This window comes from Chrysemys picta, chromosome 1 (assembly GCF_011386835.1).
Source record: "Chrysemys picta bellii isolate R12L10 chromosome 1, ASM1138683v2, whole genome shotgun sequence".
Classification (NCBI taxonomy): Eukaryota; Metazoa; Chordata; order Testudines; family Emydidae; genus Chrysemys; species Chrysemys picta.
The window spans coordinates 166,092,814-166,111,914 of NC_088791.1; the positions used below are offsets into that span (position 1 = coordinate 166,092,814).

Below are 19,101 nucleotides of genomic sequence, written 5' to 3' on the forward strand. Positions count from 1 at the left end.
ATGAAAATAATGATCATGTTAAGAAAATCCAGTCCATTACATTAGGTCAATGTGTTTATGCTAATAATAAATTAGGCTAAGTATCAATGTGAGGCTGTCTGTTAATGTAAGGCAATGTAATGGAAGATACACTCACGCAAACACAAGTAGGTGTGCATCAGTACTTGGAGGGAATGAAAAGTACATTGAATACAGTAAAGGGATGATGCAGTTATTCTCCACCCCTTCCCTCCAGAGCAAGTGAAAAAAAATCATGCCCTTCCTGGGTTGATGTAGTTACATGTCTTTGTATATTTAGGGTATTGAGCAAAAGCACAATCTAGCCCTAAATCAACCAGCTCAGATAATACAGATTTTAATGTATTAAAAGAATGAGTAGTATACAAGCTTACGGTAGCTAGTGGCAATTATTTCTGGACAGTGAGTATGTCCCAGAAGCTTAGAGATAGGTAAATGTAGTATCAAACTTAATAAAATGAAAGCAGAGTGATCCTACCACTTACTATCCTGAAAGTCTAATTTCTATTAATGTTAAAATAAAAGAAGTATTAAAAACAAAAACAAACATCTGGAGGTAACAGAACCACGAACAATCTGAATAAAAGAATAGTTCTAACCAGACAGATTTCATTTTTTTATAGACTTACAAAGTTGTTGTTTTTTTTGAGAAAGGAAAATTAGTAGCAGATGTAATATATGGGGAGTTTAATAAAGCATTTGATACACTTTCTCTTAAAGTGAGTTCAATGTTACTTTGAGTACCCACATTTTCATGTGAACTGAAAATTGGCTGATGACCCATAAACAATGACAAATGACTATTATAAATGGCAAAGCACTGTTTTGGAGGACATGACTAGCAAAGTACTGTTGGGTTCTGTGTTTGGTTTTGTGTTATTGACACCTAGAGAAAGGTAATTCAATTTTGCCAAGGATTTAGATATTTTGACATTTGGTTTGATTCTAATTAGAAACAAACCCCCTAAATTTTGAAATTCTCCACAAAAGGGAAAGCCCTGGAGTTTACAAATCTGGGCCAGTCCACTTTGTTGGGTGCTCTGGGGGCTACAAAACCTGGAAGCCTGGGGCTCACAGAGTCAGAGACAGTCAGCCCTGCTCGTTGTCCCAGGGCCATGGATTCTTGAAGCCTTCCTAGGGTCCCTGTGACAGTCTGCTTGGCTGGCTACCCCGGAACAGCAGAATCTGGAAACCTAGGTTCAAGTGTGATGAATTGATAAATTCTTATGAAAAAAAACCTGTTTTGTAGAAATTCTTCCCACCAGCTCTATTAGCACCTTCATTATTAACTTAGAAAGAGAAGTAAAGAGCATAGTAATCAGGGATCAGCACCACCATGTTGCACGATGGACACTTGACAAAATTACTGTACTTAGTAACGGACATGGGGGCGGTAGAGGTTATGTTATTCAGTCATTCCATTTTTTTTTAAATTACCATGGCCCTCAAAATTTTTACCACCAACACTTGTGTCCATGTACGGACATGTTGCTGACTCCTGACAGTAATTAATTCAAAGATAATGCTAACTAAATTGAGAGAAGCTGCAAGCGCCAGTGAGGAAAGAAATAATTCAAAGTATATTAAATAAATTAGAAACACTGGCAGGAAATTTCAACATGAGATTAAATTAAAAAATAATAGAAGCTAATGTGTACGTGATTGGGGGGAGGGGGCAGGAGAAATAATCTAAAACAAAAGTATTCAACGGGGAAACCTGATGAACAGTAAGAGACTTAGGAAGTACTAGCATTCACCACCAAAGAAAGACTTTGAAATAAGATATGGTTGCAAAAAAGGCAAGATATGTGTGACAGAGCAGTGATCACAGGGAGTTAGGAAAGAACCTCAGGGAAGAAGAGATTCTGGAATATTATGTGCATCTCTGGGCATCTCTTCACCAGAAAGATATTATTAAGCTAGAAGATGCTCAGAGAAGAGAGACTGATAAGGGACTGAATGGATTGATTTAGGAGGGCAGAACAAGAGCTCAATATGTATAACTTTTCTAACAACTAAAGGTGTAAGTGATGGCCTACAAATGTTTGAAGGCTGTAAACACCAGGGAGAGCAGTTACTAGGCATAATAAAAAGCATATGACTGGCAGTTATTGGATGAAATTAAGAAAAGAGAATTTTAGACTCAATATTGGGAAAAAATCCTGTCAGTGAAATGGATTGAGTTGCTGATTGATCTCTGAAGCACAGTGGTTGAAGCCCTCTGGCTCAACACATTGAAATCTAGATTGGACAAAACACCAAAAAAATAAAAGTTCAATACAGAACAGTCCTGCACTGGCATGAAGATAAACCAGATGATGAAACAACAGTCTGATCTGTAGATTTTATGAGCTTCAGTTATACCCTACCCAGCATGATACTCTTTAAGACAAACCCATTTATTATAATAGAACAATGGAGGTGGAAGGTCACGCGACAGATTGATTATTTGGGGGCATCATGCTTATGCTGTGCTCAAAAGTTGAAAGAAACATATAAGTATGCAACTTTTGTTAGAATACAACAGCGGCTTTTCCAAGTGTAATACCATTCCAAATACTAGATGGAATCTTTGCTCACTCTGGTTGCTGAATTGGGCATTTGAACATTGCCTCACCCTCGCCCATGATAGTCTGCAGAACTTTTATCTTACCATAGAAATCACTATACTTACGTTTGTATTTGTGGACAATGGAGAGTTGGTAAGTTAAAATAGGAGTGCATTCTTAATCTCATGTGGAGAAAATAAAGCTCTGTTTAGTGCCTGTGAATCCGAGATCCGGCAGAGTGGCAGAGATCAAGAGCTACACTCCAGCATGTACCGCGGTCAATTGTTTTAATCTTTGAAAGTGAAGTCATACAAAAGCACAGCAGTATAGTCCTTCTATGATTCCTGGTTTGGTTTAACTTTTAGCAGAATCATATTCACAGTAAATGATGGATAGAAAACAGTATCTAGCTGACATCTGCACATTCAATGCTTAGCACCTGGGTGACCTCCTGGTTGAGGGGGACAGTACAAGCTTTCCCTAAAAGGTCAATAAACAGGAGTGAAATTGATGTCTTCACCCTGAATGTCCCTGCAGGTATGTTTAACTTAAAAAACAAACAAACAAAAACTGTTTTCTTTTCTAGAAATTATGTCAAGTAGTAGAGCACTCCAGTAGATACAATTACAGTATTTTTTCTTTGCAACCCTTCTGTGTGGCTACACAGTATTCTTAGCATCTGCACAGACCTAAGGGAGTTCATGGAGTAGCAGCTACTATTGCAAAATTGTTGGGGTGGAACCTAATGGTTAAAGCTGGGGCCTGGGAATTGTGGCCCGTGCCATACTATGATATACGGCTTTCTAGGCCCAAACTTTGGGGGCTTGAGGAATCAATGAATAATAAAACAATAAAATGAAAGAGAGGGAAGGAAGATGATTCTTTCCTTTAGTGTTTAAATAATGTGTTTTTATATAACTGTACAATATAGGGTGACCGGATGTCCCGATTTTATAGGGACAGTCCTGATTTTTTCTTATATAGGCTCCTATTGCCTCCCAACCCCTGTCCTGATTTTTCACATTTGCTGTCTGGTCACCCTCATACAATAGCATCTTAATATCAACAGCATCGGGAACTATGTGGCACCAACCACTGAGAGCCTTTTATACTGCTGAAAGCTTGTTGACACAACTCTGGATCATTTTTAAAAAGGAACAAAATAATGTGAGATGGTTAAGGAACAAAGGATAGGAACTGCCATATTTGATCAGGTCAATTGTCCAGCTAGTCAGTTTTCTTATCTGCAACCTAGATACTTCATAGGAAAGTGGTAGAAAGCCTGTAATAGAATAGGGGGAATTTCTTCCTAATACCTACCAGTTAATGATGGCTTACGGGTGTATATGCTTTATGTGCTATCCTTTTTAAAGTAATTGTGGATTGTATAAATCACTAACCAGTTTGGAATACTATTAAGCTCTTGGCCTGAGTCTCTTGTGGCCATGACTTTTGCAGGGGAATTATGTAGTTTATAGAAAGCAACCTGTTAGCAAATTTAAATGTGTTCCTTTCAGTTTGATTGGTTGTCCCCTATTGTTCTATAGAACTGGTCAGAAAGGGCTCAACTGACTTTGCCATGAGCCCAAAGTAAGAGGCAGTCTGTTGTTCCATTGCCCCAGGAGCAACCTGGAAGGTAGATTGTAAGACCCAATCTCCCTAATGGTTCTACTCCCTAACCACACACACATACAAACAATTCTCTAGGGAGGGAGCAAACTGCACCAGGTTTATGCTACAACCTATGTTCCCTGGCATGACCGGTTCTTACTCCTCTCTCCAGCCCACCTATATGGACACAGAGGTTATGTGGAGTCTGTTTTCTCTCCCACATTGCTACTTCTGATGCAGATAGCTAGCAAAGGTATGTAAGGGGACGTCATGCTAGCTGGACCACAACTTGGCCCAAGATAGACAAAACCAGTGAGACTGCTATTTTAATTTGAAAAATGTTTTGATGTAAATTTCCCAGATTTAGGGACTGAGGAATGATGGCCTTGGTATGATATTGCAATTTGTAAAGTATGTATGTTTCTGCACAAAGCGCATGCCTGTTAAGAAGTGAGAGTCAGTGCACACACTGTGCACTAAAGAGAAATGCATTGTGTTCTTGTGGGCACTGCTGATGAACCTCTTTGCTATGAATGTCTCTGAGTACAGGGAATTGCAATGGGACTGAGTTAAGTAACAGCTGACCCTCAAAACAAAGGCTTCAGCATATTCTGAGAATATAGATGGAGAAATGCCTGATCCAGGAACCATAATCACCCTGCACAAATAGAGGGTATTATTCCCTTCAAAGCCATGTAAAACCTAAAAGCCCTCCACCATAATACTGATAAAATGATTAATCTGCTCTTTAGAGTATCTGCTGTGCTGTATGGTTTTTCTAAGACACCAATCACCTATAGCATCTAAACACAGTTAATTCAGAATCTTTGTGCCATTTGATGGTCTCCATAGTATGGTGTTTGAAGGTAAAGGTATTGCCAGACCCTCCAAATTGATCAATTCTACAGCTAGAGTACGTTCTTTTCAAATCTGGCCCTATGTGCATCAGTACATTTCTCAGTTTCCCAGTGTTCCCATTATCCCCTACAGAGGCATCAGAACATACATATATAAGGTTTTGGTACTTAACATTTCATGCCAGATTGCAAGAAATAGCATATTTGGAAGTTAATGATTACATTTTTGATGTTGCGTTGGCCCCACCTTTCATTTTCTTCTTTCCCAAGCTATGCATCCATTAACACAGATTCCAATCCCCAAAAGTGTTTGCTCATGACACTCACAATCCCAAATATTGTTTGTTCGTTACACTTGTTTAACAAACTTGAAGTGTACCATCCACCCTTTCTCAAAAACTGGGGTGTCCAGTAGTGTACCTAACTGTGTTGCTTTAATTACTAGCATTTTGATGTACTATATATACACCCTATTATATGAATTATGTCTATTAATTTAGCATGTCTTTCTGCATGCACAGCCAATATTTCAACAGCCAGTGGATAATGGCTTAGCAATAAATGTTCATCTCTCTCATTTGCATTGCATCTTTCATTTAGAAGGCTCTCAAAGGGCTTATATATTACTACAGAAACACATATAGGTACACAAGCTCTACTTCACCCATCACTGAACCACAGCTGCTTCTAGAAGGGGTTGTGGCATCTATTTAGCAGCACACAGCAACACTACTCACCTTATAAGGGCAAGAAGAATAGTGCATTCAATTTAAATAACAAAGGGGAATTTAGCTAGGCAGAATCATCAAAAGAAAAATATGGGCAGGACAGTGATGACTACAACATTACTGTTAAAAAAATGTGTAGGATCTTTAAGGATGTGAAGTAGCGAGGACCTAAGTTTCCTATGAAAGTAGGCGCCTACATTTACACCGAGATGGCGCACTGGTTCAATTTGTACTCAGAGGAAAGAGTGCCACTTATTGAGTCATCAACATTGCTGCCTGCAACAAGTTAGAGCAGGCCTACATGGTGAGTTAGCCTATGGCAAGGCAGGCTGTGAATGAACAGCACACCAGCTTGCTCTGCACTAACTCTCCCTCTGGACCCTGCTACAGCACAGTGAAAGTTCTGGAGCGCACTTTCACCTACCACTGTTTGACATGTGAGTACGTCACAGCACACTGTAGAATCTTAATAGTCAAATCACATTCATTCCAAGTATTTTTCTATTTTTGTCTTTGGCTCACTTTTTCAGCAGCATCCATATATTAACAGGAATTTATGTGTAGAATTTTCATAGAATATCAAATATAGAAGTCTTGCCCTGTGCTTGTATATGGGCTGAAAAAAGCCTGATCTTTTGTTTTAAGTGATATGACCCAAGTTTATAGAAATAGGTAACATTATAGGGATAAGGATGTTTGTACATAGTGATATGGACATACATACTTTAGCATAGTGTGTACATATATAGGAGAAACCATTAGTTTAGTTTAAACAACTAGATACATTTCCTAGATATGAGATGCTTTCTCTCCTATGTCAACTGTCACCCACTACATCCAAAATAGAAGGGTATGTATCCAGGAGGTCAAATTTTCAATTGCTCAGCACCCACAATTAAGGCCAGATTTTCAAAAATGCTTAGTAGTGAATATGCTACTGGGCTATTTTGAAAATCTGACTTTGACAGTAGGTGCTGAGCCCTTCAGAAAATACTGGCTTTATTGCCCAGGGATCTCCAACCCTGAACAGCTTGGGCAAAGCACAAAGATGAAGTAGGCAGACATATTAACCAAAGGTTTATTTGATCAATTACTATTGATTGTCGAAGATCTATCTGAACAATTCTCTTGTCTTAAACAATAAATAGATCAATAACAACACACATTACCACTTCAATTAAACACTGAGTAAGTAAGTACAGGGAGACTTTGAAGTTGTTAAAGAAACTGCTAAGGAAATTCCTGGAGGGAATGAGCCACTTACTTTAAAGTAAAGAGGAACACTAACAGAAACAATCTTGTTTGTAAAATTCTGAAAACCTACTAGATTTGTAATAGATTACAGAGGAAAATGCAGTCAAACTATATATTTTGGCTGAGAGCCCGTCTGTTTTGCAGACCCTCCTTTCATTAATTCAGGTGAACATCTGTGAATATCACAGAAAAGGGTCACCTATCTCCGTGATGCGAATAGCCCATTCCCAGAACAGAAACACCAGACCAGATCCTCAGCTGGTGTAAAGCAATGTAGTGCTACTGAAGTCAATGTAGTTAAAGATTTACACCATCTGAGGAACTGCCCCCTAGAATACAATGCCATTTTTTCAACAATTTCACTAAATCTTGATATATTCTCATGCAAATACTTTTGATGAAGACTATACTGAACCCTAGTTCTCAATTTTCTTTCTCCTATCATCAGGGAATGCATTCCAAAAGAGTTTCCAGCACACCTAAGGGCATCTCTCTTGAAGTTGAACCTATCAGTTGAGAAGTAAGTTTATTCTATTCTTAGGACTTAAACCTACTATAGAGATCTTTTGTGACAGCAGTATGTATCAGACACCAGAACAAAAAAAGATCACTGTCATCTTCACAATCTAAGCAATGAAAGAACTACAAAGCAGCCCTATCTCAAGTAGCAGACAAAGGTGGGAATATCATGCACATTATACTCACAGACTGCTGAAGAACACTCATTCCTAACCTTTAACATCTAAACCTATTTAATATTTTTCCTTCCAAGAACTATACCACTTGATATATTCGGAAATCATTTTACACTGCTCAAATGAAACTCAGTGCAGATTTTCTGTCTTTTCCCAAGATGTCTGAACTTTACAAAAAAATTATAACATTAAACCCTGCTGTGCTCTCCAGGCATTGGCTCAATTATTGCAATGAGTTTGCAGATTAGAAAATGGCACCTTGTATTTACACTATGCCTTCTCCTGTTAGACACTTCTCTAATCTTATATTGATGATTAAGGAAATGCAAATATCAGAGGATGTCCTGTCAATAACACTCAATATATCACCTTCTTACACCGTACTGATAAACTAATACTGAAAGTCATTTGGAACATTCATGAATACTGTATATAAGTGAATGAAGTGCCAGATTTGCAGTCCTAGAGACCGAAGTCTTCCTTATTCACAGATGACTGTTTGTACAGCACAGGGGCAAGCAGTTGAACACTCCCGACACAGTTATACCAATGTCTGTGAAATGGTTGTTCTGTTTCTATGACCAATAAGATTTTGGCCTGTCAGTTGGGACTTCCAACAAGATTGCCAAATGTAGTGGTTGTCTTATTGGGGACACTTGTCCACGGAGAACTGAATGGAGCCTATCAACTCATTTCATACAGGCTAAATGACCACTAGTTATTAAGAATTTCCAATCATTAAAATCTGAATAAGATCTGAATCAATGACCTAGAAAGATCCTCCTTCCCATTGTTGTTCCTCTGTGCTATCCAGTTCCCCAACATATCCACATATTGTAGCAGCCAGGGGTTTGTCTAGTGATATTAAAGTAAACATGTTAAGGAAAAGTTATTTTATTCTACACAACAAGATGTAAAGTACCTAAAATCTCTAGTCTTTAACAGAAGCACAATTAGCCAGACTGGCTATAAAGAACCTCTGGGGTCAAAGCGTTTAGTTGAAGTTATAAGGATCCAGGTTGTAATAATTCTTCTCTCCCTGCTCACTATCCCTGACATTTACTTTTGTTTTGTTAGACATCTTGGATTTTTGAAAATTAACTAATTTAAAATGAGTTGCAATGGCAAAAAAGATTTATTTGCCCTTATTTCCCATCATAAACACATTTTCTTGACAGGCAGTTATTTATATTTGATTAACAAATACATACCTCAAATTGTTCTAAAATTACAGAGTTTAATATTTACCTTCAAACTTGCAATTAGCAGTCACAAAAGTTTGTGAATTTATCTCCCATAAATTGAATGTTAGACTTAATCAATGTAAAGATTAAAATTATTTAAGGGGGTACTCTAACTCTCAGATAAATTAAGGGGAGCCTTTCTATTGAGTTGGAATGAATCAGACAAGGCCTGGGCCCCATTTTAATTTACACTTTCATTGAGTTAATTCCATGTAAAATGGTTATAAATGATATCTGAATAGAACACCGCCATCAGAAGATATTTTCTGGTATTCCATTGGCTCTCCCTTTAACTCAAACACTTTAAAAATGCATTGCTGAAATGTAGAGGGATCGGATATTCCTCAAAGTATATTCTACATTTTATCTTATTTAATCAGACTTGTACTGTATTCCTACTACTTTAAACAGAATTATACTATATGTTTACAATGGACTGTCACCCTAGCTCCAAAAAGACCTAGCATGTCTAGGCCATGTCTAGCTTTCTTCCTAGTCTAATCTGTTTCTTAAAACAAAACAAAACATATTATTAAACACCACTTAGCACCAATTGTAGATGGGGATTCACACCTTTAAAAAATGTGTTAGCTGGTCATGGTCAACCTTAGGCTCTCCCATAATTAACTGTGTCTACACTAGGAGCTAAGTGATGTTTTAAAACATGTTATGTAACACAGTATGTATAGAGATGTTAAACACCCCCCATTTTCCTGGTAGATACAAAGTTTTTGTGCTTAGTATTTAGTCAGTGGTTTCACATGCACACTTCAATGATCTCTGAAATACTTTGTTAAATTATTCTCAGTTGCTTTTGGTATATCCTTCTCTTCTTGTTTTAGCAGTATGAAGCAATATACCCTAGCCTTCTCTTTATAACTGTCCATCTGTTAGATGTATTCTTTACTTTAAGTTCGTAAGTTTGATTTATGGGCCTCTGCTGAACCTATTTTATCTTGCACTATCTGTGAACTTAAGATCGAACGGTATTACTTTGTGATCTTTTGCTATATGACACTTCCCCCCCCACACACACACTTGTGTAATCATTCCTGCTCTCTCCCTCTAATACTTGTGATTGAGAATGATTAGCTCATAGACTGGCGATCAATGTCTGTCCTATCAACTAAGGACAGCTAATGAATAGATCTAATTCCTACATACACAAATAACCTTTTTCATGATAATGGGCCACATTTTGCTTGAAACTCAGTGTGAACTCCTAAATGAAACTATAAAGACATTTTGAGCAAGCCATGTACTAGTTGAGGGCACTGTTTACCATATTTTTCTTGGCTATAAATATGCATTCAGTATTTCTAAGAAAAGGATGAGTTATGACACATGATCTTAAACAATATGGCTAAGATTTTCAAAAGCAACCAAAGGAAGTTAGGTGCTGGCTCCTTTGGAAATCCTAACCAATGTTATGACAGAGCCATTGCAACCTTAAGATTAACAAGGGTTTCATAGCCACTTCCCTGAACTACCTAAATTTCTTTTTTTAAGATTGTATGCTCCTTTGTGTCCTAAAGCATTACGCTCATAGTCGGGGCTAAACACGTAACTTCTGAAATAGACACCTAGTTTATTTTGGGGGTTCTCATCCCTAATGAATGCAATGAATAGGGCTAGCTTATGAATTTAGCCACAACTCTAAACAAGGGGTGGTGTTTAAGCCGCATCAACCCAGAAGTACAGTAGCTTTAGCAGGAATTGTGACACCTTAATGATTACTCCTGCCTCAACATTACCTTATTGGCTTTGACAAATCTGCCACAATGAGCTTGTGAGATCCAGGTTGATGCCTAAAAATATTTGTTTGTTTGAGCAGGGGTTAGTGCTCACAAAACTGAAACATTTATTGCAGTAGCCTCAGGCTGGCAAAGGGAAGGCAGCTTCTCCATGAAGTTTGGGCTGTGGCATTTTGAGTTCTCCTGTTATCTTAGCTTTAGGTGTTGGAGTAGAAATGGGGAGTTCCTGGGAGCAGGTGAGAGGTAAAAAGTCAAATGCAAGAAGGAATCTGAAGGATAGTGGATACTGGAAAATCTTCAGGGAAAGAAGTCAAGGGAGAATGAAAGATGCCAGAGGAGAGGGTGCTTTCTTTTACATAGACTTCACAGGGGAAACCAAGGAGTTTATCTGAAAGCTATTCCACTAAACAATTTCAGTAAATAGATGAAAATGTTAGTATGTTCCTATATATTTTGAGTGAGGCCATGATCCTGTAAACAAATCCTTCAAGGTGGAACTTATACCTGCATGGAGTTCCATTTTCAGGAGAACTACGTATGGGTGCAAGGATCTGCCCACACAGATCCTAGGATCTGGGCTTGAACACGTCTTAAAAAATCCTTCAGTGTCTTCAAAAACATCTCTACGGGGGGGGGGGGAAATCTACAGAACTCTACAGAATTGGCCCCTGGCTGGAAAAGTAGGAAAAATGAAAAGTGGAAGGCATTAATCTAAAACTCATTTTATTTGAGCTAATATCCATATTTTGATCATTATAGATTATGATTCTCTACTATGTACACTTTATAGAGCCAAAAGTGCTTGAAAAAGCTTTGCTTGGTAAGCAAATATGCAATTAAGTAAGGGAGAACTTAGGTGGCTTGTTACAATTACAGCTTGTTAGATACACTTGCTTGTATTGAACAAATTAATCTCTAAAGTACTGTGTACTTTAATGGTATTTATAATAACTAAAATGGGGATAGAAACTGCTAAATAAAACCTAATTTTCACGCTGTCCTGGAAAAGTTGTATGCCCTGTTTTTAAAGGTAGTTATTATCCCTTTGTTATCTTCAGTGTCTTCTTTTCCCAGTGTTAAAATCCAGTAAACATTAAAAGTGAACATGCTATCCACAAATCCACATCTCTGTTCCAGGCCCCTCCCTCACTTCATCCAGACAAAAATGTGTTTTGTATTTTTTTTTTTTTTTTGACATCTCAGGAATTTCCAGCCAACCGATGAAACTTAGTTTACTTGGCCAAAATAGAATTCTTAAGAAATGAGGCCATGGCATGATACCTCCCCATAGAAACATTAATATTAAAAAGCGTCTAAAGAAGGGACATGAGATTCTGTTTAGCAACCCTGTAACAAGGTTGTTTTACGGGGCACCAGGACACAAGAGAAGACTCAAGTTATAGCACAAAATATTTCACTGTAGATTAACTTCAAAAATAATGTTCAGGCCCAGGTCTTTGAGACACAGAAGTAAGTAATAAGTAAGTACTGAGTAAGTCTACACTGTAGTCTAAACCCATGCTTAGCAGAATTCAGGTTAGCACACCCTTGGTTTGTTAACATAAGGCTTGAGCTTCTACACTTATTTGTAACCCCAGGTTAGGAATTGCTGAACCCTGGGTCTCAACTTGGGGCTCCAGCATCTACACTACATTAGGCAGGTCCAAGTCCAACTACACATAGCTCAGACTTCCTAGCACTCTCCCAAAAGTGGCCTCTCTAGCCCTTTGTTTGTGGTGCAGTGTGGGAAAGCACAACTACCCACCAAACTTGACTGTCCAGTGGACAAAGAAAGTTAGCCCATGGGATTGTGGGATACTCTTGGCAGAATCCCAGAGCAAAGTTGAGTGGGGCTGCATCTACATTGCAAAGCAATAGGACTTGAACCTTGGGTCCCAGCTTGACTCAGGCTTGGACTCTCCACCTTTGTGGGGTCTGGGCAGGGGTGAAAGTAGAAAAAGGGACTTACCGGTACGGGGCTGGGTTGGGGCCGGCTCTGGCCCCTGGAAGGGGCAGGGCCTCGGGCAGAAGGGACAGGGATGGTGGGGTCAGAGCCAGCCCCGGCCCACCCTGTACCGGTAAGTGCCCTCCCCCTCCCACTCCCCCACCGGGGTAGCAGCGGCACCTGGGAGCTCCTGCAGCAGTTTAAAGAGCCCAGGGCTCGGCTGCCGCTACCACCCCGGGACCTTTAAACTGCTGCTGGAGCCCCTGACTGCCGCTGCTACCCCAGAGCTCCGGCAGCAGGGCTCCGGGGGCTATTTAAAGGGCCCAGGACTCCCCTGCTTCTACCGCCCCAGCCCTTTAAATAGCCCCCGGAGCCCTGGGGTAGTGGCAGCAGGACTCCGTCGGCTATTTAAAGGGCCCAGGGCAGTAGAGGCAGCAGGAGCCCCGGCCCTTTAAATAACCCCCGGAGCCCCGCTGCCGCTACCCCAGGGCTCCAGCAGCAGGGCTCTAGCGGCAATTTAAAGGGCCTGGGACTCCAGCTGCTGCTGGGAGCCCCAGGCCCTTTAAATTGCCTCCTGGGGAAGCCGTACCAGGGCATACCGGCTTACTTTCACCTCTGGGTCTGGGGACCCTGGGCCTGAGCCCTGGTTTAATGCAATGTGTGTGTAGATTGAAGGGGGTTAGGCTTGAGCCTGAGTTCGAACCTATGGCTTAAATTGCAGGGTAGACATAGCCTGGTCACTCATATAGACACCCAAACATTAAGTAGAGCATCTTATGTTCTTTTGTGCAAATCCAGAATTTTTTCATGCAGCTGGCCAGTTATGCATCTAGAGTAACTGGTAAATACCTAATGTTCATGCACAGTCATGGTAACAATGCCTGCAAATTGGGATTCTACTGCTGCACAAATCTTTATGTAGACATTGTGCACTTAATACATTGTAGAACTGAGTGAAAACAGAATTACTGTCCTACAAAAACCTCCAATAGTTTGAAGTTCATAATTTGAGATGAAAACTCAAAATAGTGAAATATTTTGTGGAACAAGAAGTTCAGAAAAATTGATTTGGAAACAGCAAAATAGTTTGACATGTTCAAACAAAATGCTTCAACATTCTCAAAGCAAGGCTGTTGAATCAAATCAAAATGTTTCACTTTGAGGGAGTTTAATATGAGACTGTATTTTCTTACGGGTACCACAGTACCTCATGAGAGGTACTTCTCATGCCTCATGCCCTCATTCTTTCCAATGGGCCAGACTCTGTGGCTGGACTGCATCTCCCTGCAATCATGTGACTCCCATGATGCAGCACATGGCTTCATCAGAGGGGTCCCTCACCAAGGCATGGGTGCATCATGGAAGATATAGACCTGCCAGGGAGCCTAACATATATGGAAGAATAAGGGCATCAGACACCAGAAGTACCACCCTCACGAGGCACCACAGGACCCTTAAGTAGATACGGTTTAATGTTGAACTGACTCTAAACAAAACATTTATTCAGGTAGTTCAACCAGAATGCATCAGGGAGGGGATGTCAAAAAAGTTCTGCAAAATAAAAAGTTTTCAGAAATGGCATTTTCTGTCAATCATTTCTACTAATATTCTCAACCAGCTCTAATGCTCTGAAAATTAGCCTGCACCATAAATGTTGCTGTGAACTGACTGATATTATTGGCTACAAAGGGAGGGGGGGGGGAGGAGGCAGAATTTTCAGCGTGACTATTGATTGTTAATTGCTTAACCTAAGGCATCTTAAAGGGGTCTGATTTCAGAAAGTGCTGAGAATTTGCCCTTTGAATATCAGGGCTCTTTACACTGTCAAATCGTATAGCCAAAATTACTAGTCATTCTTGAAGATACTAGCCAGATTTGTTTAAAGGATATTAAACTAAATATCTTGTATTAAAACATCATTATATCTTGCTGATACAAAACCCATACTTTCAAGAATAAGAAATTACAAAAAAAAGTCTGTTCTCTCTTCAACCCCACGCCCATCTTATGGGATGTTAACCTCATGCTGGAAATCACTAAATGTATCTGAACAAGTTTGGTTTCTCTCACATGAACTACTTTGAAGTGTAATTCATGATGTAATGATGATACCTCATCTGTCTGAGGTGTAGTAAAGTTTGTTTTATTAGTTTCACAGGTACTATTCTCAGAAATAATGGAAAAAATGGCTTAATTGTGTTAGCTTTTATTCACTCTTTCACCTGAATAAAATCAGGCTTATTTGAAATAACCAGATTAGATTTTTCAGAAAAGCTAAATTCTATGTTATCAACCAGTCTTCAGCAAAAGCTTGTGTATATCTGGAGAGAACTCTTTAGAAGCATAGCTGAGGGAATAAGGTTGATTGGATGTGACTGAATACCCACTAGGGACGACATTAACCTGCAGACATAAGTAGAATTTGAAGCACAGTAACAACATTCTAAGGAGGGTAAACAAAGAATCTGTCTTAAAGTCCTAAAGAATATATGCCCTTCACAGAGACAAGTCTTCATAGATTCCTTGTTTCACCTTTGTTAATCAAATGCAAAAGATTAATGTTAGACAAGCAGGTAACTGATCTTTACTGGATGCAAACTGACGCCTTCAAGGTCTGTGCTGCAGTTGCCACTGTAGCAGATCCATTAAGGCTTATTCTCAGATTCCCTTTATTGGCATTTAGTTTATTGCTACTATCTGGTGCGCTACCAATTAAGGCAACCATTAACATTCTGTGTTGGTTTTGAAGGACCTTTGGATATTTTTGTACCTTGCACATTTTATACATCTGGACAATACTAACTGCAAATAGTATTGGCACAGATGGCGCATTCACATTTTTCTGTGTTTATTCCTCTTCTTTTTTTTTAGGATTAGGATCACAATTAATGCAAATTGTGTATATGTTAACATTGTAGTACATGTTGAGCCTGGAAGATTCTCATTGATTTAATGCGCACTGGACCAGGACCACAGTGGAGGAATGCATGCTGTTAGTGGCTGAAATGACAATCTGCAGAGTAAAAACAGGTCCTGATTCTGCAATGAGCTTTGATAAATCTCTGCCTGGGTGCAGCAGTCTGCCCGGGTGCAGCAGTCTGCCTACCAGGAGCATTTTGCTGGATTGAGACCTTTGTAAAGACATTAGGATTTGGTCCCTACTTATGACTTTTATTGATTCCACTTTAAGCCTTATTTGGAGGAGAGATGCGGGGTTAACTTCTAATATTTCACATTTTGTTGTACTAAAGCCAAGTGACACTGCAGTACAGGCAGGCTACTAGAACAAAGTACCAATAAACTGTACAATGTGTAGATATGAAGGATTTATTAAACCCTGCATCCTGTGAAGTCTAGTATTTGCCATTTCAGCTTCTACACATAATACATGAAGTATGATGCTGGGAATTCATCTGTCCAGGTCTGAATATTCTTCCTGAGAACTTTAGGATTCCCAGATATATGCAGGAAAAAAGAATATGCTACAAATACTGGCAAAATCCATGATAGGTTGTGAATTAACTGTCAGCACAGAAAGAAACTTCTGTGCTGGTTCCAGGGATTTGTTTACTGGCTAGCGCTTCTGAAGGGGACTTTACTTCTAACAACACACTTCTGCAGACTCTTCTCTGAGTACTCTTAATGGAAACCATAAAGCCCAGACATGTTGTGATACTTAATTCATTAAAGGGTTTCAAAAGTGTGCCACCAGTGAACAATGTGCTTATACCCTAAGAAATAAAAACATGGAAAAGCCCTGGAATCTTTGGCTAGATATAATAGAATACAATAAACTCTTCTCTTTATTGTACTTCCCCTGGCTCTGATCTCAAACTTGGGGGAGATGGACATTTAAAAGGCTGTTTCAGTGCAGCTATGCCGCTGTAGCACATCAGTGAAGATCTACAAGGAAAGGTTCTCCTGTCGGCGTAGTTAATTTACCTTTGTGAGAGGTGGTAGCTATGTCAATCGGAGAAGCCCTCCCGTCGATATAGCACTGTCTACACTGGGGATAAGGTTGGTATAACTACGTCACTCAGGGATGTGGATTTTCAAACCCCTGAGCATCGTAGTTATACCGATGCAAGTTTATAGTGTAGATCTGGCCTTGAGCCTTTTCCTTACATCTGAATAGAGCCCCACTCCTAGTAGGACTCCTCATGGGCACAGAGGTCCAGCTGCAAGGGTGTGCTTGCAGGATTGGGGCCTGTCTTTGCAAAATCAAACTCCTATTAGACACAGCAGGAATCTTTGATGCCTCTGATCAGTTAAAGAAATTAACAATAATTATGAACTCATGCATGGGAGAGAAGGGAAGTCTAGCCATTTGTTCATTAAAATCCATGTTTCATTTGACCAGCACTGGAGGTGAGATTCTCACCCATGCTCTGGCCTCTTGACACCAGCTAAATGGGCTGTGTTGACATAAAGGGGCTGTTAAAGTCCTGTATCTGGCCAAGGGACAATTCCCTCTAACATAGAAACTAAAGAAGACAGCCACAGGCTGCCCTCCAGGCCCCTCAGGCCAGCCCCCAGGTATAGGGAACATGTTTGACGTGGGGCTACAGTACATAGCACTAAAGAAATTCTGGGCAGCGCTGCTGCCAGCAGACAGGTGGAGACAAGGTGATAACATTTAGACAGAGCTGAGGGCCCAGGGAATAGCCCAGAATCAGGAGGGTAAAAAAGTGGCCTTAACTCTGTTTCCTTGTGGGCTGTGAGTTCTGTGCTGTACCAATAACAGAGAGTGCACAGAGTCTTACCCTGGCTGTCTTGGATTTGTATGGGCATGGGTGACACCATACCAGAGAGGTTAGAAGGTTCAACAGTTTTTTTCTTTCATGTACTTAGACGCAGAGAAAGCTAGCATATCTTACCCACAAACATTTGTTAGTAATTACATTAACTATCCTTTTCCTTAACTAGGCCCCTGGTTAGGAAAGTACTTGAAGCACAAACTTAACTTTAAAACAAATGAGTAATTTCAGTGGGACTTAATTTCAGCAGTTTAGTACCTTGCTAATTTTCAGTGTCAGTACCTGCTGCTCAATACTGCCACAAACAAAGTGCACCTGTCCCTCCAGGTAGCTTGTTTCCCCATGAAAATTGTTTTGTTTATATCAATAAATCAGGCTTCTCTGGTTACCTCTAGGACATGCTGCTTGGAACATGTTTGGTATGTAAATGAGAATCAACCTGTTGCTAAGGAGGAAAAGGGGTCTTATAATCTGTACACAAGTATGATTTATTTTGTTACAGGAAATAAATGACAATCAACTAATAAAACATACTAATCACTGAGAGCAAGAACATCGCAATATGAAGGCATATGTTCTGACAGCTGTAAAGACTGCAGTGCAAAGTACATGAGAAGTAGGGGGAGAGGTTCACTAAAAATTGGCTTGCCATTTAATCCAAGGTCACTTGAGAAATCAAATGGATAACAAGTTTAGTATTATGTTACTTTGCTGTGTGAAACCCTAATGGAAAGACCGCAATGGTCTTAATCATGGTTACTATGAGGAATTTGGAGATTAATGAGGTTCTTAACTTTCTTGCAATGGTCTTTGAATTGGCTAACAAGACATTTGCCTGTTTTCCCAGTATGAGTATTTTAAGAACATATAGTAATGTACTTACATTTTATAGTGGGCACATACATTCCATGATGCAGAAAGAGCCAAGAGAAATGAGGGGCTTGATTCTCCTCTCACAGCCATGCAAATCACAGGAAATTGTTGACCTCAGTGCACTTAAAACAATGTAAAACTTCTGTAAATGAGAAGAATAAAACCCAGGATGTCTGTTATGAGAGTGTTTCATTTAAAAGAAGAACAGATTATGTTTTACCAATTGGTACCTAACTGATTGGAAGGCTTAAAAAACGTAAGGGAATCCCAGATAGATAAAAACTCATGTACTCTGCCATTTATACACTTGGGGTGTGGGGTGGAGGGAACTCCTAGAATAGGATCTGTGAAAGAAACTTTGATGTTAGGATCCCTTTATGAAACAAGGAACTTGGCAGTGATTTCTCAAAGAAAGGTATTAGTATGAAGTCCAAACATTAGCTAAAATCAAGTATCTGATACTACGGGTGTTTCATTAGACAATTGAATGTGATTTACAAAGATAGGTAGACAACTTCCATCTATTCAAAGGGGCCTGTTTTGAGTTCCCACAATTATTCAAGGAAGTGTTTTTCCATAGTGATTTTTAGGGATGTCACATTTTCACAGAGAAATTGTTCTTTGTTGGAGCCTCAGAAGTAAAATCATCTTTCACTGACCATGAAATGGAAACGTCTTAACAAGTTCCAATGGCAGGAGCGGATTGGAAGCAAATTTTCACTCAGTAGGAGTGTAGTGAAAAAACGTCATTAAACAACTATTTTCCAAAAGGAAAGATGTTTATGTGATGCATTGTTCATGAAAGGTTGACGAATT

The 19,101-nt window shown here is 39.5% G+C and overlaps 1 long non-coding RNA gene across 1 annotated transcript in view; it reads right to left on the reverse strand.

Moving 5' to 3' along the window:
- Positions 1-18,429, reverse strand: part of LOC135982440 (uncharacterized) — a 73,658-nt gene extending 55,229 nt beyond the window's left edge. The window contains exon 1 of the long non-coding RNA XR_010599798.1: positions 18,296-18,429. This is a non-coding gene — a long non-coding RNA (uncharacterized LOC135982440). The remainder of the gene's footprint in view (positions 1-18,295) is intronic.
- Positions 18,430-19,101: the final 672 nt, after the last annotated feature.